The sequence below is a fragment of the Anomalospiza imberbis genome, chromosome 1 (assembly GCF_031753505.1).
Source record: "Anomalospiza imberbis isolate Cuckoo-Finch-1a 21T00152 chromosome 1, ASM3175350v1, whole genome shotgun sequence".
NCBI classification, from domain to species: domain Eukaryota; kingdom Metazoa; phylum Chordata; class Aves; order Passeriformes; family Viduidae; genus Anomalospiza; species Anomalospiza imberbis.
Window position 1 is genome coordinate 8,607,654 of NC_089681.1, and position 22,848 is coordinate 8,630,501.

General features: G+C 41.8%; 1 protein-coding gene and 1 long non-coding RNA gene across 3 annotated transcripts in view; one reads left to right on the top strand and one right to left on the bottom strand.

The window, feature by feature from the left end:
* The window catches only part of KCNQ3 (potassium voltage-gated channel subfamily Q member 3), a 195,729-nt gene that overhangs the window by 3,018 nt on the left and 169,863 nt on the right, over window positions 1-22,848 (top strand). The gene's annotated exons all lie outside the window — the stretch shown is intronic.
* Window positions 7,522-11,208, bottom strand: LOC137475074 (uncharacterized). The gene is made up of 2 exons (XR_010999685.1): window positions 10,533-11,208; window positions 7,522-7,635 (listed from the first exon to the last, which is right to left on the bottom strand). It is a non-coding gene; the product is annotated as an uncharacterized lncRNA (long non-coding RNA).

Genomic DNA, 22,848 nt, shown 5'->3' on the forward strand with positions numbered 1-22,848 from the left:
TGTAGTTCCATCCCAGCAGTCTCCCAGCACTTCTTTTCACACTAGAACAGTTTGCACTTTTCCTTGGGAAGGTGAGAGATTGCCAGTCTTCCCATAAAATCTACAAATTTGATCCTGTTTTAATTTTCAAGGAAAGTTTCATTTATGTTATCTTAATGGCATATTACAATTTGTCTCATCTTCTGAGTATCTTTGCAGTAAGTGCCATGCACCCAAAAATGACCAGTAAGATTGTTGCTGTCAAATACAAATAACTAGAGAATAAACAGCTGAGGGCCAAAAGGGATTTCAGGATGGCTGGATGTGATGAATTCCTTGTAGATCCAAGCACTGAGAGGTGTTTAACAAAGAGATGATGCAAAGCACTCCAGTATTGTGTATATCCCAGGGCTTGGGAGGCAGGTAGCTGCTGATGCAAGAGGGTTGCAACTTTTCAATACATGCTGAGGGTGTTGTGGGAGGGGCAGGAGGGGGCTTTGACAAGGTCTTTGTGAAAGCTTTGGATGCCACAACTTTTGAAAGAGTGGTACAAATGGGATCTCATTAAATCATGCAGAGATGCACAAATGGCTGCAAAGGGGTCAGGATCCTGTGTGGATCTCACTGCTGTAATGTGCACATAAATGAGGCCCAGCACTGCCCCTCATAAATGCTGGCTTTAGTTGGCATTGGGTGCTCTGAAATGATTCAGTCTAAGGAAGTAATTCAAGGAGAGCTCATAAATGGGATCAGGCCCTGCCAAGCCCTAGGGACAGAGGTGCAGTTGAGAAAGGGAGTAATTCCTGATGGCAATTTTAGCATTCAGCTTGCACTGGCAGTAATTAAGAGAAAGTGTTGTGAGATACTTTCCTTGTGATTCTTCCTTCTTTCTTCTACACAAGTGAATTTATCCAAGCTTATCCTTGGGGATTTGGTCCCTAAAGAAGCCAGCTCTGTTTCTTTCACCATCTGAAAACATTTGTGCTCTAGTAGCTGTATTAGACAAAAGATTTCGCTGTCACTCATGATGTTCCCCTTTGCTGGGTCACCAGGGTTCATGGTATTCTTGGCAATATGGCAATGTCTTAGTTGTCCTACTTGGTAAGAAAAAAATATTTTTCCCCATGAAAAATTTCATGTCTGTAAAGCTAAACTCTAGCTGAACATTTTCAGAATAAAATAAAATAAAATAAAATAAAATAACCTGAGATTTTGAGATATTTTTGAGATATTTAATTTGGAAATGTCTCTTGGGGTCTGCAGGTCGGGCTACAGCCTATCCCTGTTGTTTTCTGAGCTCATGTCACTGTAGGTACAGCTGATGTTCCCATGATGTTCTGTATTTCCCTTTGTGTTAGGCAGTATTGTAGGAAGCCCCTGCAGTTGTGCCTCGTGGGATGTGAGATGTGGCCAAGGAGACAGACTCAAGACCTGTCCGCCTCCACAAACCATCCAAATGCTTTATTTATGCACAGAAGCATTAATGAGTAGAATGAAAAAATGAAACAAGTAAGATTTTTTATTTTTCCAGTGTTGTTTTAGTTGTAAGCACATAATATTTGGTGGGTAAAGGACAGAGTACAGAAAGGTAACATAATACAGATTGTTTGGAATTGCAATTTGTGGAAAATTTTTAACCTGACTTAAAGAGAAGATGAAGGAGAGGTAACTAGGAGATATTCTCATTTTCATATCATCATCTGAGACAACTACAGCCTTTACTTTGATGAAAAAAAAGACTAGGTAAAGGTTTGGGATTAGATTTTTCTTTTTGGGGAAGTGTGCAATATCACCTGCACTCTGCTGGTGTAGATCACCACAATGTACCTGCTGATGCCAGGGAGAAGCCATGGGGAACATTAGAGAACCTTCTCTGTTTGCCATGCAATCTTCTTTCAGTACTGCTTAATACCTGGAATAAAAAGAGGAGGCAGAGTCATGTGCTCTATCAAATCAGCAGCATTTCTGGGAAGCACCGGCAAGCACCTCTTGCATGACTGCTTGTAGGTGGGTTGTTTGCAGGAGAGAGTGTCATGGGAGCTGGGGAACAGGTTGAAGGTCTGGAGGCTTTCCATTATTTTCCTCTTCACCCTTCGGGAGATGCTCCATAGGATGTGCTCACCCTCCAGACTCTGTGAGCCATCTGGAGGCAGATGGGAGAAGGTTTGGGGTAAAAAGAGAGACAACTATGAATCCTTTCTTGACTTTTTTGGCATGGACTTGTATCTAAGTGAGTCCCTAGAGCAGCAGAGCCAGCCTGGTCCATTAGCGAGTGCCCTTTGCTTATGTGCGTGCCAATATGAGCTCTGCTTTAATTATTTATGCTAATTCATCTTAATGCATGGATAAATATTCTGCAGTATGCTTTGTAAAAACTAATGAAGTCTTAGTCATTGGAGACCTCACCACACACCTCTGCTCTTGCAGCTCCACCGAGGCGCGTGGAGCTGCCCTGGGACTGTGTGTGGCCTGGGGGGGATGCGACTGTAGCTCAGCTGCTGGCATCAGCTGGCAAGACAGAAGAAAGCTGGGATTTGCTGGGGGGAATGACAAGGGGTAGCACAGCCAGGGGAAGCCACCACCTGGATAATGAGTGGCTGGTGATCCACAGCTGCAGCTCTGGAGTCCCTTCAGCAGCTCACAGGTGCCCAATTCTTGTTTAAGCACCCAAACTTCCTTTGAAATTATGGACTAGGCCCTTTGGTGGGAATAAGTGTTCACCTTCAGCCTCAAATCTTTGTGCTTGGGTATCAGTGCTCAGAGCAAGACCCACTCCACAGTGGGTACCCCCAGGCTGGATTGGTTTGCCCTGTATTCGATGTTGCCATGACTGCGCTGCCACTTGCCAAGTTTCTGTGCTGCCATGGCTCGTGGGAGCTGCAGGCACAGGGCTGCATGGTGCACAGGGCGTGCCTCAGTGTCCCCCAGGCCCCTGCAGGTCCCTGAGCACCCTGCTGCAAGTTCACTCCCCAGCTCAAACCAGCCTCATCTGGATGGGCAATGGAATCCATGGTGCCCAGCATGCTGGGGGGAAGCAGCTCTGCCAGTGCCAGCAAACACTCAGCAGTGGGTCTTTCAATGCTGCCAGCCCAACTGAGGAATAGCCCCTCAAATAGAAGTCATAGTCCCTGGTGTTAGGTCTGTAAAACTGAACAATCCCAGATTTAATCAGTTTGATAAGCAGTGATATAGCAAACTTCTGCAGCAGCCAGCAAATCACATTTTTCTTCTCTTTTGAGACACTTGGTGTGAGGAGCAGCAGCGTCTCTGTGCCACCCCAGCAGCTCTGAAGTCACTGTCAGTGGGAAAGCCCAGGACTGGACTTATCTCAGTATCTCCAACCTGGGCTCTGGTCAGAGGTATCACTGTTCATAAAAGCCATCCCAGCCTCTTCACATGCCTCTGTCTGTTCCTTGCTGCAAACCATGGTCGTGGTAGGGCACCGTAAGGTCTGTGCACTTCTGGGACAGCTGCTGGGTGCAGAGGACACCTGAGCTTTATGTCTTCTTTTAATCTGAAAGAGAGATTAGGGAAATGGTGCAAAAATGAGCAGGGAGAGGCTTTCTATGCTTGTTTTGCTCATTTTGCTGTAAAATGTAGGAGCACTCAAAACAAATTTAATGGAAATAAATAGTAACTAAAGACTATGTGTCTTAACAGCTGGATTAAAAAAATACATACATATAATGCCAGTCATATATCACTGCGTGTTTTTGTGTGCAGGTGAACATGAAGGTGCCCCAGCCATTCCTACTTCTCCCAAAGGTCACCTCAGAATCCATTCAGCCAGCACTTTTTTTTTTTTTTTTTATATCTTCAAATATCACTTGATTGAATAATTTTTATTTATAGCTCACCCAACATGCAAGCCTGTGCATGTATGTAGAACATAATTCTGTATCCCTTGACTGTCAAAAAGTCCTTTGTGGCATTGAGATGCATGTCAGACAATGGCATGCATGTTCAAGGACAAGGTCTGAACTTGAGGAATTTGATTTAATAGCTGGAAGAAATTTTCTGATCAAAATTGATCAACTGAGCATTAAGATAATTTATATGTTGTTTACAAATATAAACAACTGGTGACCTTAGACACAGACAGGTGGCTGGGTACTACCATGATCAGCCTTGCATGGTATAAATAAATGATAATGTTTAATCTTGCATTTAATAACATTATATTCCCTTTTTGTATTTAAGAATGCCATACTCTCTTGTGCATGAAACTACAGAAAGAATGGAGCCATGCATCTGCTATAGCTTCTGGCAGATACTGTATTAAATGGGATAACTTAAATATTAATAGCTTTGCAGGGAATAAGCTCCACAAGAGCTTAAGTGTATGCTGTCTTCTGTCTTAGGATGGTAGCTGGGAAACTTAGCATTTTCTGTGGAGAGAGGGACATGCCCTGGGATATTTAGGTTTTGGTAACCCACTTGGAAAAAGGCACTTTTGGAGTACTTCCAGTCTGGAAATCTGTAAATTGCCTTCCCCAGTCTTAAGTGAGCAAATTGCATAAATGTGTGTTTAACTTGGAGCAAATGAAAGGTCCCACTGAAGTCAGGAGGAACCTATCCAAGGTGGCACTGAGGTAATCCAAAGCAGAAGAGTGTGACTGGGATTTGGTGGAAAGCAGCATGGGGTACCATCATCTTCCTCTGTACAACCAGCTCATCGTACTACTCAGGCCTGGTGGGATCCTTCTAAGCTCAAGTTCTTCACAGGCTCCATCACCCATCTTCAACCTTCCCACAGCTTAATAACCACCTCTGGCTGTAGTCACCAGGATACCACCTTGTCCTCCTTAGTGGTGCAAACCATGCAGAAGTGAAGGTGTAATATATCTAAATATTACACCAATCTCTCTGCTAAATCTCAGTCTGGAGAGATGCTGAGACCCTGACATAAGACACATCTGGTGTCTCTTGAGATGGCTTTTGCTCTGACTCCCCTCTGCCTCATGATTAATCTTGCCAAAGACTTTCCTGCTTTAATTTTTCTCAGTTGCTGGTGCATGGTGGTGGAGCTGCAGAGAAACACTGTATGGCAGTGACAGAGGAGGAATCCTCATCTTCTCTGGGCTGCTGTTGTCTTTTACTTCCTTTGACTTTCCACACTTTATTTCATTTCATGGATACTTAGATCTCACTTGTCTCTGTGTTTTCAGAGCTGTGGCTGAGAGCTGTATGAATGTGCTTTGCACTCCTTTTGCAACCCGTGTTAGTTTGTGATTGCCATGTTGACTCTCCAGTGGTGCTTTTTTTTTAATCTGAAGTGCTTTTATATTTAATTTATTCTGTCCTCACTAGTGTTTTGATCACCTTCTAGATTAGTACCTCACAATTTTGCTAATATTCATTTCAGTTCTTTTCCTAGATCATTAAGGAAAGAGTTAGTAAGGCCAGAACTAACAAACACCATTCATATTTCATTAAATAATAACTTCCCTGCTTCCTGGTTAATACAATGTAATTTTTGTTAGGGTTTTATTTATAGCTCTGGATGCAGTTTTTAATGTCATATAGTTTCTCCCAGCCATCTGAATTAATACTAAACCAAAGATTTTATGAGATATTGCACCTGTGTCAAAATTGCAAATATTTCCTCATTTCTTTTTGTTCAAACCTGAGTTTCAGGCTATTTTAATGTATTTAGTTCTGTGATGTGCTTTTAATTGTTATCTCTCCATCTCAGATTTTTTCATGCTTTTGACATGGTGTGTATCTCAAACACCAAAATAATTAATTGATCCTGGTGCCATCCACCACTGGAGTAGAGATAAAGCAATGCTGAAAGCTTAAATATCCCAAACCACCCAGGTCCTAGTTCTATGTTTTATAGAAGCCATTAGAGTTGGTTTATACCCAACTTTAGGTCAATGACAGTGATGTTAATCTTAAACCAGAAGACTCTTTACAAGACATTCCCCACTGACTGTAAATTCAGAGTGTAAATTTTTTTGCTTTCAGTGGGGATGGAGGAGAAGCAAGTGCAGCTGTTGAGGGACTGATAGTGAAATCCCCAAAGCTCCTGGTGGGGAGCTGCCCACCAGTTCTCAGCAGTGCAGTGTCAGCTCTGCTTATCTTTGCTCCTCTCATGCCTCTCCATGCAGGCTCAGAGTGTTTATGAGGAGGGATTACACCCTGAGGAGGGAATGTCAAGAGCAGCTGATTGAAATTGCAGGGGAATTTGTTTAGGAAGGTAATTACACAAACTGGAATTTGCTCTTCTACCTTTGCTAACACTGTTGCTCCTGTGAGATGTGCTGGGAGAATTTCAAGGCACACAGCTGAGGCTCCCTGATGACACCTCAGACACCTTCTGTGCCCTGGCACCAGAAGCAGCCCAGGACAGCCTTGCTCTGCAGCTATGACAGCAGCTTTGCTCATGCCCAGAGCAGCCATTAGCCATGTCTTGGCTAATTGTCAAAGCTGTGCCAGGCGTGTTCACAAGCAGTGACACACTCTGACTGACAGCAGGACGCTGCTGGGTGGTGGTTCTGTTCTGAGGTGACTGAGTGACTGGGCACAGATCAGGTGCTGCCACAGACCTGGCACTCCCAGGAGTCGGTGGGGCTCCCTGCTCTGGGGGCAAGTGAGGTCAGTGGTGTGGACACCAGTCATGCCAGCTGGCCTCAGGGACAGAGAGCTGGGATGAGCGTCTTTGGGTTAGAACAGGCATAATTCTTATATGTGAGATCTTAACACTTTTAGGTTATCCTCCTGGGTCCTTGCAAAAAGACACTTTTTGGGATAGAATCTTAGAATAATTTAAGTTGGAAGAGACCTTTAAATGTCTAGTTCAACCCCACTGCTGTGGGCAGGTATGCCTTCAGTTTCAGCAGGTTGCTCAAATCCCCATCCAACCTGGCCTTGAATGTTTCTGGGGATGGTGCATCCACCACCTCTCTGGGCAACCTGTGCCAGTGTTTTATCATATTCGTTGTAAAAAAATTCTTCCTTATATTTAGTCTAAATTGATGCTCTTAATTTCAAACCATTACCCCTGGGATAAGACCTTTCACTTAGACAAAGGCCCAAGAAATCCTACCCCACTGAAATAATACAGGTTTCACCCTAGGTGTGTGTGTGTTCAATACCATATTTTACATTCTACATATTTTCTCCTTCCTGTTCATGGGACTTTGCCATAGCTTTTGCCTTTTCTGTTTCAACACTGCTTGTGCTGATCAAACTTCCATGGAGGTTTCAACACTTCACCCCCACATCTTAGCATATTAACAAAAAAATACATTTTTGTGATAAAAGTCCAGGAGGAAGAGCCCACTGATCATTCATTAACAAACTTCTTGTGTAAAATGTGAAGATGTTCCTAGTTGTGTGGATGCTGATATTTTGCTATTTCTCCTGATTGTGTTTCACTCATTATTGTAGATGTTACTCCACTACCTTGCCAGGTCCTGGGTGCAGAGATGGGATCTGGCAGAGGCTGGCTCATGACAGTTCCTGCTCTCAGAATATAACACACATAGTACAGTGCTATCACATAGTACAGTGTCAAATGCACTACTTTCTTCAGTGTTAAATTACTTCCACAAACTGCATTTCCTTGCTCTTCCTCAGGGCTTGAGTGCTAGTCTTTCCACAATGGGATCCATCCATCTAGCGCATTATCTGAGGTAGCTGTCTGGAATTCTTTTATTGCTGCTGAAAAAAAAAAAAAAAAACACAACAGGAAATGGATATTTCTGGAGTGCAATTAATCTCATTCTAAAGACAATTTAAAAATGGGTGAGATGAATCACATCTTGCAGCGCCTGAAACCCTTCCCTAACTACAAAGGAGACCTCATGGAACTAATTTAAATGTAGGTATTTGCACTGAAAACACCTGAGGAAAGTGAAACTTTCTGCCTGACCTGAGGGGCAAGGATCAAAGCCACATTAGGACAGCTAAATGTAAATATGTTCGTGTAGGGTTCTGTGTGTGCAGTAGGTATTTAGCTTCTCTTTATAGTCAGTGGCGATTTAGTCAATACAATCAATAGATTTTAGGGTGGAATTCATCCAAGCAGATGTGGAAGTCTGCTTTACATGGAGATAAATCACAGCTTCAGCTCCACTGAGCAACTCTCCCTTGTCTAGCAGTTGATCTTTGGTAAATGTCTGCAGTAAAAGCCACGTTTAGACAAATGAGTTGTACCTCTAAAGGCAAGAGGAATTGATTCTTATTATTACATAGACTTTTATTAGTATTAGGCTCAATTCTAATTCTCTTTCTTCAAGAGTTTTGTATATGTTGCTACTTAGTATCCTATCCTATGACAAGCCTACAGTCATCCTTGACCTTCTGCCAAAGAAAATAACATTAAGTAGTTTTAAGGTCTTTCTCTAGTTGGGATTTTTGAGTTTAAATTTTCCACCTTCCTTTTGTTTTCTGTTTTGCCTTGGGCTTTATCTCCCTGAGTTCTCACACAAATTTGCTTTTGATTTCTGATGGTAATTGCAGTTGATCTTGAGGTCACATTCAAACCCAGACACAACTACCTGTTGTACTGGGCTTCAAATCTAAGGCTGTGATTGACTGTTTTTTCCCTTTGTCTCTTGTATTTACCTGGGCACAGAAGCTGCTGTGCTGGGAGTTAGCCAGCATCAGTCTTCCTTCTTCCTATTCCTGAATTCCTGTCCATTTGCATTTGTCCTCTTGACTACATCACTCAGAATTACCTCCCAAAATCAATGAACAGACATCACTGTTTTCTAGGGGTCTTTTAGGGATCAGAAAACATTTTGAGGGTGGCTTGAACATTGTCCTTTTAAAGCCTGTAACAAGGTCAACTCAAATGACCTGATGTGAATGAGGGTGATCATGAGGGTCATTTGTGGGCCCAGACAGTTTTTTAAGTGCTACAGTTTTCTGTATAAAATTGGAGATTTTGCAGATATGTAAGCACCACTCAGTATTTTCAAGGGCGTGCTCACTTTCATACACCAGCTGAAGCAGGACACCAGCATAATTGAACTTAATGTTGAAAATCATTGAAAAACTGTATGGAATCTGAATGCATGCAAATGCCCTGCCATAAAGAAGTGTATTTGGGTGGTGATGTATTCCTTTAACAGCTGCTAGTTTGTGTTTTGCTTGTTTTTGCAGAAATACTGAGCCAGCAACTGCTTTTAGTCATGTCAGTGCAAATGTAGAGTAAATCTATTGCAGTCAGAGGAACAATTGGATTTGGCTGCTGCACCACAAGCTTGTTCTGGACCCAATACAAAATCTTTTTATCTTTATGGATATTCTGCTAGTACTAGAGGCCAGGATCAAGGTCTTGCACACAACACACTTGTCCTCCCAGTAGTGTAAGACAGCTTGAGGAGTGAGGTAAATAGGAGAGATAGAGATCCCCTGGCAGAATACCAAGTGAGCACCAACCTATCTCAGAGCTGCCAGTATTCACTCTGTGGTGGTCACAGCCTGTTTCCTTCATGTTGGTAGCTGGTTTATTCAAACATAGAGGCTTTCCTTACCTCCTTGCTCCTCAAAGATGAGAGAGAATTTTTTCCTCCCTCATAAATCCAGTTAATTGGGTGACAAATCCAGTGCAGATAAGCAGGGGAAGCTGTGCAAGCGAAGGGCTGTCTTTCTTTATATTTCTTGGTGTAGGTCATGTGTGATATTGGGGCTGTAGGAGGGAGTTGACAATTGCAATCATAAAACCATTTAAAATGGAATGTTTTAGAGGTCTCCTGTTCAGTCCACAGAGCAAGGTTAACTTCAATCTCAAATAAGGTTTCTTGGGCTGTATCCAATTGAATTTTGTGCATCTCCAAGATTTGAACTCCATTATATTGTGAGGAACAATAAATTTCATTGCTCTTTGCAGATCATGTTGTTTAATATGTTTCACATAATGTGCAGACTTCTGGGCCCAGAGTCATGGAGATTTTTCTTCCTCCCCACTCCATTTACTCCTCAGTGTGCCCAGACAGAAGTGAGGTGTAACATCTGGACAGAGATGCTGGCCAGGTCAGCCCACTGTAGGGCAATCAATGTTCATATTTAGCTACAAAGGAAGTTGTATGTCTCTAGGCTAACCCAAACCAGTGTTGTCTGTGTTTGGAGTACTGACTCTGGTAAATGCTAGGTTTAGTTTTCATTGATCAGTAGAGTTCATTGAAGATAGGAAGTCTTTCCCAATGACTTTTTTTTTCCTTTAACAGAGGTTGTAATTTGCTATTTACACCATTTTTTTTATCATCTGGAAGAATTCTTCAGTCTCAACTCTACAACTCTTTCTAACTTTCTCATCTCTTTCTCCCTGTCCCTCACTCAATCCCATCTTCCCTCTTTTCCTTGGTGACATTCATCACCTCACTACTGAAGAACAGCACCAATCACTGGATCCTCCAGCTCTGCCTTTCCTACATTATGTGACTGGGACAGCAGAGTTGAGTTTGACTTAAAATCCCTCGACCTAAGTGCTGATAGCAGATTGATGGAGCTGACATGTTGAGTTGTTTCTTACTCATTCATAGCTGTATTTACTTTTTTGATCTTTTCTACCCCTCTTTTTTAACTTTTTGGATTTTGACATTGGGTTCACCTATGTCAGGATTAAAACTGTGCCTCTGTTTCTCCAGAGTCAGGACTCATCATGAATTCTATTATCCACATGGAGCAAGGTAGTTTAGGTGCAAGAATTATCTGTGAATCACCTTGTGATGGGAATATGGCATCCAGGGGTAAGGTCCTTCCAGTGGCCACCTGTGACTTAGGGCAAGGCTTTTTCTGTTCCTACACAAACAAATCCTTGTAGGAGAAGCTTGTAGAGCTGTTGAGATTCAGGCCCACACAGCTGTGAGTCACAGTTCCTGATCACTCTGCCCAGGGGTGGTGATGGTGTTGGGAAAGAGTGATTTATTGATGACCTGTGGAGGTAACAGTTTCCTTGTGGTGACTCAGCTGTCCTCTCAAGAAAGAGGGAATAAGAAGTGGAGGTGGACACCCATTTATCTTCCCAGAAAGGATACAAATGGAACTAATCTCTGTCCCTGGTCTCAGTGGTAGGAGGAAGTGGTTTAGGAGCTCAGCATAATCCATGACCTACATGTTACTTCATGCACAGCTGATATCACAGCTGCAGCTGTTGCTCCCAGAGTCAAGATGATAATACCATGTCCTGGTTTGCAGTTCCATATGCTGCTGGTGTTGATAACCAAGAAATTAAAGACGGGAGCTCTTGGTGTGCCAATAAATGGACAGCAACTTTCTGTAGCAATTGAGCACATAGCCAGGGCAGAATGCCTGAGTCACCACATTCCCCAGCAAATGGGATGAGAAAGAACATTGCTCCCAGAGACCAAAGAAGGACATAATCACCTCCAAAGCAATGTTTTTTTGGACACCATAGGGAAAATCTGCTGTTATAGAATAATACCTTATAGTTTTCTGGAAAGAGTAACTCTAAAGAAAACATCATTAGGAGGAGTGAGGAAAAGAGATTTTGAGCAGATGGAAATCTGTCTTCATTGGCAATGCTTGTTTACACTTACCCTACCAGGAGTTAATTTCCCAGCAACTTGAAGTAGATAATGTGTTTATTAGCATTAATCTGAGATTTCCATCAGTTTTTGTTCCAGGCTATGAAGATGGAGTTTCTGTTTTACTAGAGGGCTTTTTAATTGCATAAATGATGATATAGCATGATTGGAAGGTGATGCAAGATAAATTCAATCTATACATAAAGTCTATTAGCGGATCAGATATCTGCTGAAAGAATTAGCACAAGAAATTATCGATCTTCCACTTGTCATTTTTAGACCTAACTACCTAACTTGGAGAATTTTCTAAAAGGCAGCTGTAGACTATATCTTAGCTGCAAAATATGGGATAAATCAGTGGTTTTGTATATTCTTGGCTGGTGATTAAGAAGGACTGCAAGATATAGTAGATATATATGTTGGGTTTGGGGATTGTTGTTTTCTTGGGTGTTTGTTTTTTGTTTTTTGTTTTTTTTTTTTAATTTAGCAACAGATGAGCAAATGAGCAATGAATTAACTCAGGAAAAGGAGATTTACTTGTATCTTAACTGTATTGTTAACACCATAATGTAACATAACAGAAGTAGTAGCAGTTACAGTAATTGTGCTGGGATGCTTAAGATGAAATGTAGATGTCTTCCCTGTAAGTGTCTAAATGTGTCATTTCAATCTCCTCAGATGCTGGTGTAAACCATGGCTCCAGAAGCATTGCTGATCTTGAGCTCATCCTGAAGTAAATGAGACAGTGATTTACCACACCCCAATTACCAGCGACTGTGCCAAATAAACAGGCATTCCTTGACTGTAAGAGAAGCTTCAACACATGGCTTAGATGTAGAAATCTATATTATAAACACTGAGGTGAATCTCATCCTAATCACGTTGTTGAAGGCCTTGTGGGGATAATAACTTTGTGAAATACTCTGGACGTGAGGACAAAACAAGCCAACCTTTTTGGCCTTGAGATGACTTTGCCAAATGCTAAAACCCCATCGAGTCTAAAGTGTGAAACACCCTTCTCAAAGCATGTAAATGCAAGAACCAAGATCACCAACTTTCTGTAGTGATGAATTCTGATTCAGTCTTGTACCTAAATCTTCTTGTGATGCCCTTTAGGCTCACCTTATGGTGATTTCTGCTGATGTCCCCCTGGCTCCATGTGCATTCAGAAGGTAAATCTCATTTAACAGGTTTGCAGGACTGGGCTCAGAAGTTGTTGCTGGTCTTTCTGGTCAATGTAGTTCCTACATAGATGGCCAAATAATGATTGCCAGAATGTGGTGGTTTAGTTTTATATTTTTTTTCTTATTGGAAAGGGCTCTATGTCAATGTTATTGTATTCAGAAAACAAACACCTAGCTGTATCTCTTCAGTTATTTTAAAAAGCAATTGCAATATGGTGTTTTCTTCAGCTGTCAGCTCTCTTGAAGAGTGGGATGTAAGTTTTAGGTGTCCATGCAGTTTCTTTGCCACTGATCCTGTAAGGAGAACAGATGGACCTGTCTGATGTCTGCCTTGTCCAGAGGGAAAAAATAATGATTTTCAGCCCACTTGGTTAAAAAAAAGAAAAAAAAAAAAAAAGGCAGATGAAAAAATAAGCAATAAAGCCCATATTTTTCCAGAGTGAGGTAAGACAGAAGACAGTAATAGCTCAGGGAAGAAGCCAGCAGCTTTGAAAGCAGTTCCAGTGATGGTGACAAAACAGCAGCTGAGCTGCAGAAGGAGGAAAGGGAGATGTTGGAAACAAATGTGCAATAATAAGAGCAAAGAGGAATAACCTAATTGTGACATATAGAAGAGAAGGAGGATGGAAAATAAGTCTACTCCTGTAGGTCAACATGTTAGAAGTACTTAACGAAGGTGCTGCTTATATAGAGAAAATGACTTCATTGCCCACCTGGTGCTTTGGGAGCTGTTTCAGGCAAGTTCCCTATTTTTGTCTAATTGCAAAGTGTCTGCAGTGTGATACCCGATGTTGCTGTTGGTCTGCAGGGAGACTCTGTGTGCTCTGGGTGTGCTGAGAACAAGACCAAGACCTGCTCAGCAGTGAGGAGTCTTGCCCAGGTAGTGGAGGAAAGCAGCTGTTTGTTGCTTGAGCTACTCCTGCTCTGCAGAGAGCCAGGGGGATGTGATTTCTGAGGTGGGTCCACTGTCTTTGCACATGTCATGGTTGTCATCTGCTCTTGGCAGCACAGAGCTGTGAGTTCTATCCTGACACCCAAAGAGTAGGAGATTGAAGCTTAGTTTGTTATTCCAGTGCAGAGCTGAGCCCTCAGAGCTGAAATCCTAGGATAGTGTGCTTTGTGGCAATTTGGGCTGTCCTGGAACAGTGAACCTCCCTCTCTTCTCTTCATGCTCATAGGTCAGCTCCAAGCCTGAGGAAAGTGTGAAGAATAAAGAGAGACACCAAAGAAGCTGCATCTTCTAGGCACGTTAAATGTAAGATAAAAGAGGAGTAGCTTAGAATCACTCATTAAGGTTGGAAAAGACCTTCAAGGTCATACATAATTCATTGACTGAATACCACCCTGCCCACTAAACCACATTATGAGGTGCTACATCATGCTATTTTTGAACATTTTCAGGATGGTGGCTCCACTATTTCATTCTCAAAACTAAACTTAATTCTCAAACCTGAGATTTCACAGGACTGGGAGAAGCACATAATGAGGTGATGATTTCAGCTGTTCTCTGTTCTCATGGCCTGATAACATTTCTCTTAAATAAGTTTGTTTCTTTACTTCTGTATTTCATAAAATGCCCTACCCTGCAACACGGTATCAAGGTGCAAGATCTTTTGTAATTTTCTGTTATTGCTTTTATATAACTTACCTGATGTTCCCTGCAGATTGGTTGTTGTTTGTTGGGTTTTTTTATTTTTTTTTTTTAATTTTAAGACGAGGCAGAGGAAAGTCACTGGTCTCTCTATGATTCAGCAAGTCTACCATAAAATCAGGGTTTTAGTCTGATATTAATCTTCATGTCATGGCACCCTTTTTAAGCTCCCAAATAATTTTTAGTGACAATAAGGACATTATTAGCAGTGTGCAGTCATGCTAAGTCAAAATGAATAGGAGGTGAATGTGATGGCAAAGGTTATGTCTGACATACCTATTGAATGTGTGTTTGAAACAGGGTAGTACCACAGAGTCACTGCAGCCCCTATTCCTGTTTGGATGTAGCAAGTGCTTTTTTGACTAACTCAGAAATTATTTGTAGTGTATTTGTATATGTTATAGAAACACCTTCAGGGACAAGCAGAGATGAAAGCCCTTTGGGCTGTGCATCCTTGTACTTCCAGAGTATCCCAGACTTCTTCCAGTACTTCTAGGTCCCACCACAATGCTTCCATAAAACCTCCAGCCTTCTCCTGATGGGGTGTGGACACACCTGCCCTCCTCAGAGTGATGCTGTTCACCCTGCCCAGCCATCCTTTGGCTCTGCACTGCCTAGACAGAGCAAAGAGGATCCTTGTCCCAAGCTGAGGACAAATTTGTACATTTTAGTGCAATACAACACATTAGAAGACACAGCTACTGACTTTGGGAGCTGGGGACTGTCTTGCTCATAGTGCTGAAGAGACAGGAGTAAAAATTTGATGACATTAATTCAAGAACATGTATGGTTCTATGGATGGTGTGTCACACATGGTCAGTCTACCAGCTGCACTCATATGCAGCTAGCTGCTCATACCCAGCTTGTGATGGGGTGGGATATTTCTGACTAATACTCTTTGCTGGTGTGGTTGGGTTTGTGTTTCTGGAGGTCCCATCCATTTTATTCTCAAACCATGTTTTTCAGCCACAACTAACTCAGATTCATATGCAAACTCCTGGTAGATTGGGTAAATTTATTTGATTCATTTAACCTGAAATCTGTGGTTCCATCTCATTTTCCTTAGCCTATTGACACTGGGAGACTGGAGAGTTTAAAAATGCAGCCTATGTGCATCTTCTGCTCCCACCTGTGGTCTGTCTCATCTCTGCCCTTCCTGCAGTGACCCATCTCTGATGGAAATGCAGAGGATTTAGGGAGGCAATCAAAAACAGAGAATTATACAACACTGAGTTTTTCTTCCTTTTCTGGGCCACCCTGAGCTGTTGAGCTATAGCCTTTCATGGCAGTTGCTGCTGCATGTTGGAGATATATGGGCTAAATCTGATGCACAAACCTTGAGGTGGGTTGTGATCCTTCGGCTGGCAAGTGCTCATGCATGTTGTTTTTATTGTTGATTTATGCAGACAGGCTGAGGTTGGCTTTTTTTCTGGCAACTCTGGAAAGCAAAGCTTGTTTTCCTGTCTCTGCATCCCGTATGTGGTGCTGCTGCAAGAAGGGAATGGGGGCAGAATTGGCACAGGTGCTGGATGCTTCTGGCCCATCCAGCTCTCCCAGTCTGCATTGTCTCAACAAGTGGGTTTTGCTGCACAATGTCTGGTTTAACCGGGGAGGAAAGTGACTGTGAGGAGAGAAGGGCTGGAAGGGCTGGAAAGGGAAGTGAAGTTTTGTCATTCAGTGCTCAAAACTTGGAGGGTCAATAGCTGAACTTTGCTAATTTTGCTGTTATTAGGCAAGGTGGAGCAATCAAGGAAAATGGAAGGCCTGTTCATGGGAAGTAGGACTTAAAATATTTGTGTGGCAGCAGCAGCAAGAACCTAGTTATAGTCTGTGATCTCACAGAAAATGCAGATACAAAACTGGTCTTTGCTCAAAGACCTTACAATTTTAGTGTAATAGGGGTATTTACAGGTGGATCCAGAAGAAGAGGGGTGAAACAAGAAGCATTAGCAGTACTCACACTAGTTTGCCCTCAATATAAACTGTTAATAAGGTTGTATGTACTACAGGAACAGCTTATTTGAAGAAAAGCTATTAGAAAAGTCAGCAAGGCAGCTTCATGCATCTTTGCCTCTTCCAGTTTATGCCAGAGCAACTAATAGATTTGGGGTGAGTGCAATAAAGATCTGACACATGATCAATGAGGGCTGCCACAGATCTGTTAGGAGCTGCTATTCCCAGCAGGAGGCAAGGGAAAGCACAGCAGGAACCATGACTCAGGGCTGAGTTGCTCGGTCAAGGTGGTCTTGCAGTGCTTGGGCTGTGCTCTAGCGCAGGGCTGAAGCCCAGCCCTCAGTGGTAAAGCTTTCCTAAGGACAATGTGCAGTGATTTAAAAAGCATTGTGGGTGCTCCTAGCGGAGCTCCTCTGCTCCATGTCAGCTCCTCAGCCTTAGCTGGAAATACCAGGAGATAGATCCTGGATGAAACCTGAAGGGTCCAAAGGGCTTTCTTCAATAGCAAGCAAATGGGTACTTTCTGCTGGAAGGTGTTTGTGGTGTCTCAGGAAAAAACCTAGGAGCCCCATTAGCTCTCTCAATTCAGCTGCAGAAGGAATTTCCAGAAGGATCCTTTTCTCGTCTGTAAATACATTGGAGGTTATCCCTGACAACAGGAAAGAAAAATGAGTGAGCAGCTCTGAATAGCGTGCTGGAGGCTCTCAGAGAAACAGTGTGACTTCAATGTAGCATAAGCTGAGCTGAAACTTGGCTGAATATTCTGGTGAAGATGAAGTGAACTAAAAGATAAACTGGCTGAAGAGAGGCCTGTAGTACATAAATGCCAAAAATAAGTTTCTGGCAAAGCCCTAAGACACTATGCCTATCTTTATCGTTCAGTTTTGTGTCCTTTGGCTCTGCAGCCTCAATACTCCAGGGAAGAGCAGAGGTGGGAAATCAGAATTATATGTGTGCAACTAATTTTAGTAATGCTGCTATGGCACATCACTGCTCACTGATTTATTTAAATCTCTGGCTAGAAAATTGCTGGTTGTGGAGGAATGAGCTTATTCTGGAGACAACAATTGGAAAACATTAAAAATGAGACGGACAAAATGTCTTTCGGATTTCCGTCATTTCTCATTGTAGTCAGCTATTAAAAACCCAAACAGCTTCCTTCAAAAAACCCCAAAAGATTTCCAAGGTACAGATAGCTTTTATACTACAATTCTGAGTTGGAGAACTGTAGAGGAACCAGAAGAAGCTGCTCAGTGTCTACATATGACTTTAACTTGGAAGTGTAACCATTTTAAAAGTCACCATTGATTTCACAAATTACTCTATTGATGTTGAACGATGTGGCCAGATAATACATGTATTATAAACAAGAAAAGTCTCTGTTTTTTTCTCCATTTTGGTGTTTTTAGCCAATGTAATTAAAGCAGACATTATCTTGCTTTGCTCTAAACATGCTGTTGGTAGGATTTTCCAGGATTATAGTACAATGTTGATATCTTTCAAAGGACAGTAACTATCAAACTTATCTCCTGGTGTGTAATGCACCTGTAACAGGCACTGGCACTGATAGCAACAAGGGCACTCCTGTAAACTCACAGACCTGCAAGGCACAGGCTCAGCCCCTCACAGCTAAAATGGAGAAGTGTTTCCAAGTTGTAGCTGCTCCTATTTCTGCATTACAGTCACCTCCCAGGCACTTCTCTGGCTGTGCAGGGGAGGCAGATGCGATGGCTGAGCCAAAGCAGGGACCTGGTCCCCCTCAGAGGTGCCACATCCTCGGAGTCTGTCCTGAGGCTCTGTGCCTGCAGCCCTGAGCCTCCAATAGACCAGGGAAGAGCTTCCTTATGAGCCTCTGCTGTGTGACAGGGCAGTGAATTTAATGGCATTGTTGCCATGGCAGGAAGAACTGAATGGGTGGTTACAGCAGTGGTTAGGGTTTGCTACCTTTTTCTACTTTAGGTAATCCTAGTCTCCAGTGCAAAGAATATTCTATCCAGAATTTTTATTTTCTGCTTTAAGTTGTCCATGCTTTTTCAAATAGAGAATTTTCTATAAATTGATTTTTTTTCTGGATTCAATCAGTTTTTGCACATGAGGGGTTTTGTTTGGGAGGGAGCTTTCCTTGTCATTTTAGGCAACACAAATCCTTTGATATATGAGCTCCTAAGTTCATTGTAAGGTACTATATTGTTAGCAAAAGAGATTGATATTCCAAATTTTCTGGACTACCTGGGGAACAGTAGTGAATAAAAAATGTAGTTCCAGAGAAGGAGAGCCTGTAATGGAGCAAATATCTTTCACTGTTGTGAGCTGAGTGGTAACCAAGGCAGGTAGATGCTGGAAACAATCCAGTGTAATTGGTCGTTGGCATTTTAATAAAACATTTAAAGCAATAAAAATGTTTTTATGAAAAACAGATTTGGGCATCTTTTCTAAAGAGGACTTAACTTTAACTATTGGTTTAAATGTTAATTATGGTTTTGTGAAACATCTCTTCACAGCAGGTGATAAGCAGCAGAGGGGAGGCCTGTGTAGTCAGCCCTGTACTTGTGAGATCACATCCCTTTGGAGCACGTGGTTCCACTGTGGGTTCTCCTTGTTTGTGTCCGTGTTCTTCATGAAATTTGGCCAGCTCAGGGAAGATTTATGGACCCCTCCTGCAGACTTCCTGGGGTATCTACAGTGTGTAGAGATGCGAGGAATGTGTGGGTTTGCTGTGTCATGTGAGTGAGGGCTATTTATAGCCAGGGAAGCTGAAAAGGTAGGTATTGAAAATAAGCAGATTATGTAAAAATCAGTCAAATAGTCATTTTCCTTCAGGTTATAAAACAGCCTTTGTTAAAGTAGAAAAGCACAATCTTTAAGATTTTTTTTTTCTGGTATTGCCTGTATCTTAGTGTTTGGAGAAAGCACAGGAATCCTTCTTCAAAAATAACTTTCATAGATATTGTTGGTAGCATATTTTTAGGAGTTAAGAATTGCAAAGCCATTTACAAGGAAATCTTTCTTTTGTATCTGCCAAACCCAAACCAACCAACAGAAAACCCATTAGACCTATATTGTCTCTATTTTATCACCATTAGGCAAAAACACTATAAAAACAACTTCGATAAATTTGTTTATCGAATTTTGAATTACAGGTGACCTGGCCATCTCTTAAAAAAAAGTCTCTTAGTGGCGGTGACTTCCAGTTTAAGTACCAATCTCAAGATACTTGCAGAGTTTCTTGCAGTCTTAACCACAAGGGGCCTTTTGTGACAATTATAGCAGCTTTTTACATATATGTTAATCTTCTTTATTTATTCCTTTTGCCTTTGGAAGGTTTACATTACCAGGCAGTCAGAGAGATGTAAGTGTATGTAAAAGCTTTCCAAAATACTGGGAACTGAATACTTCCAGCTCTCTCAAATTTGCTTTTTTTTTGAGAAAACTTTGATAATATAGAAATCATAAACTTCTCATTTCTCCTGGAGGCTCAGTTCTGAATTTGCCCATGAACGTCTGCTGCTACTGTATCTTTCCAGAAGAGCAGAAATGCAGTTTTTTGAAACATAACAGATTCATAGTCTAAAAAAATATAATGGTGTGGGTGAGATGAAGAGGGCAAAAGAAGAAATAGCTGATACAGCAAAGTGGGAAAAGTGACAAGTCTGTTCAGTAGGTATTGTGTGAGACAATATCCCATTTACTTGTGTGGTATTACAAGTGCACTTGGTCAGTGGGGACTGCAGCGGGCTGCTCATTGCACAGCCATGAGGTAAAATTGGTCCTTCCCTCATATGCTCAGGCATCCCTGCCTGGACATCAGGAGACACTTTATAGCTCTCAGACTCCCTTGGCAAGCTAGTGACAGAAGGATTTGGAGGAAGGAGATTCTAATTTGTTTCTCTGAAAAGAAGCAAGCACCTATAGAAGAATCCAGGACAGGAAGGGAATCTTTGCAGGGATTGAGTTTTGTTCTCTTCTATCTGAGGCAGGAACATAATGTGGTCTGTTCCTTAAGTAGATAAAGTCTTTGTGAAGGCTAATTAGAGTCTGTCCATACTGGGCTCAGAACAGGACTGCAGTGCACTACTGCACTGGCACTAGTTTTGGATGATGAGCTCAGGTGTCAGTAGCAGCTGAGAATGGAGCTCCACAGGGACCACGAAGGAGGCTGAGAAGGAAGCAAAAAGGCTGGAATACTCAGCAAATTACCCCAAACTGAGGCCCATGTTTCTGTAGCCAGGCAGTTCCCAAGAGTGAACAGTGCTCAGAGAGCCTGGGCACATCTGCACATCACTGCCGGGTACACGGATCCCGCTGCTTTGCTCCCACGGCTGCTATTTGAAGCCTGTTCAAGGCTTTTGCTATTTTAGTGGCTCAAAACCTTTCAAATCCATATCTATATTTATGCACAGCCTGTGTATATTCATTTCTGTCTTTTGCCAATGCTGGTTTTCAGTTCAAACAGCTCTTCTGCTTCCCCCATTCCTCACTTTCCTGGCATAATTAAAGGGAATAGTCATCTTCTATCTTAACGGCTTACAGAAAAGATAACATTTGTGTATCTAAGAGGAAAAATACCCTAAAAGCAACCTTGGGATCCTTTTTTGGAATTTCTTAACCATTTTTTGCCACCTTACTTTATAATATTTTGTAATATTTATAAACATGAGAGACCTTGATACTGGATGTACTTCTCTTAAAGGTTTCTTGAAAATATTTAAATTTAAACTTGGGTTCTTTTTTGTACCCTTATGATTTATTACAGGAAAAATAATATAGACAAGAAGAGTGCCTAAAAATATACATACTGCTTTTTTTCTTACTTTATATTTTAGAATATTGGAAATGTCAAGGCTTTTCTTTGTTATTATGGAGGAGGCTCTGGCGTGTGTTGGAACCCAGCTGCTGGAAGCTCCTGAGATCAGTCTAGCTCTGTTCCCTGACTACTGGGAAGCAGAGCCAGTGGCACTAGAGAGTCCTTTGGTGGCCAGTGCCTCACTGACACCTCCCCTGCATCAGCAGCAGAGCCCACAGTCTCGGCTCAGCTGCTTTACAAAAACAGGCTGTAACACTGATCCCTGAGGCGGTGTCAGTGACTTTGCCTCTCTGATTAGCAGTTCCATTTGAGCTCCTTATGAATTCCCATAATTTCCCTTATGAATTTCTCCAGACTATTTGAAGATGTTCCAGATATAATTCTGGTGACGTTTTGCTCTTTGCTTAATCAATTTCTTTTAACATCTCCTCCTTAGGTAGGTCTATCCTTGATTTCCACTTTTCCATATGCTTCATAACAGATTAGTATTTCCTCTAAATGATAACCTTAATGGGACAAATTAACTTTTTAATTTTGAATTAACTTCACATATGAATGATTCAATGCATGGGATTGCTCAGTGAAGCTAAGCCCCAGAATTAGGAAGGGATCAGTCAAACAGATTATCTTTGCACAGATGTCACATTTATAGTCTTCCTTTACCATAAACTGCTAAATTAACTGCAGACACGGGCTCAGGTGTGACTGAGCTTCACTCTTGATTCATGGTCAGAGCAATCCAGGTTGCAACTGAGCTGCTGTGTCAGTAGAGACAATGTCACGGGATGTTTGTGACAAGGCTGGGCACAGGTTTTACAGCATTGGTTTCAGATGGTGGAAATGCATTAATTGCAGAAATCTACTCTGTGATTGCTGGTTCTTGTCACAAGGTGGTTGCAGAGGTGGGGAAATGCATAAATTATTTTGCAGGAATGCTGAAGACTCCCATCAAAGATTTAACAAGAGCAGTGCGACAGGTGATGGGAGCAGTGCACAAAGGGGAAGCATCTGATGCTGTCTCGTACAGCTTTTGTTTTTAAAGCTGTGCAGATAAATGGTGACAAAGACAGCAGATAAAAATGGTTGTGATTGACTGGCCTCTTTGTGTTAAGTTTGGAGCCAATGATTTAATGGAGAAGGAGGAGGAAAAAACCCCAAGTAACTAATAGGCATCCAGGATATTTTAATTTTTTAATAGCTTCTAAAATTTCATTAGAATCCAGTGGATGATTATCCTGTGTTATTAATGAGCTTCACTAGATATCATGTGGAGTTTGGGAACATTAAAAAGCCACAGTAGTGATACAGGGCTGGGAAAAAAACATATAAAAAGTAACCTTTTCTCTCCTCTGGAGTCCAGTTTCATTAAACCAGCTTGGAGGGCAATTTTTCTTCTTTCTAAGGGAGGAGGCAGGGCTTTGTGAGGAAGATCTTTTGAAACTTCTGAGATTTTACATTTTTAAAGCACTTTCTTGAACTCCTCCCATTCTTTTCATGTTCTTCTGAACACCAGGAGTAAATATATAGATAGATAGATAACACCAAATTCAGTATAACCTCAAAATGTAAGATTGGGTGGGATCTTAGCCGGTCATCTTGTCCACTGCTAAAATAGAAACCAAAGCACACCAACATATCTCAGTCATTTGTGAAAGGTATTTGTCCAATCTCTTCTTAAAACTCAGAAATCATGTTGAGTTAATAATGCTTTTTTCTATTTCTATTCTACTCTATTTCATTACCTTTTCTGCTGGATAATTTTCATCCTTGTCTATT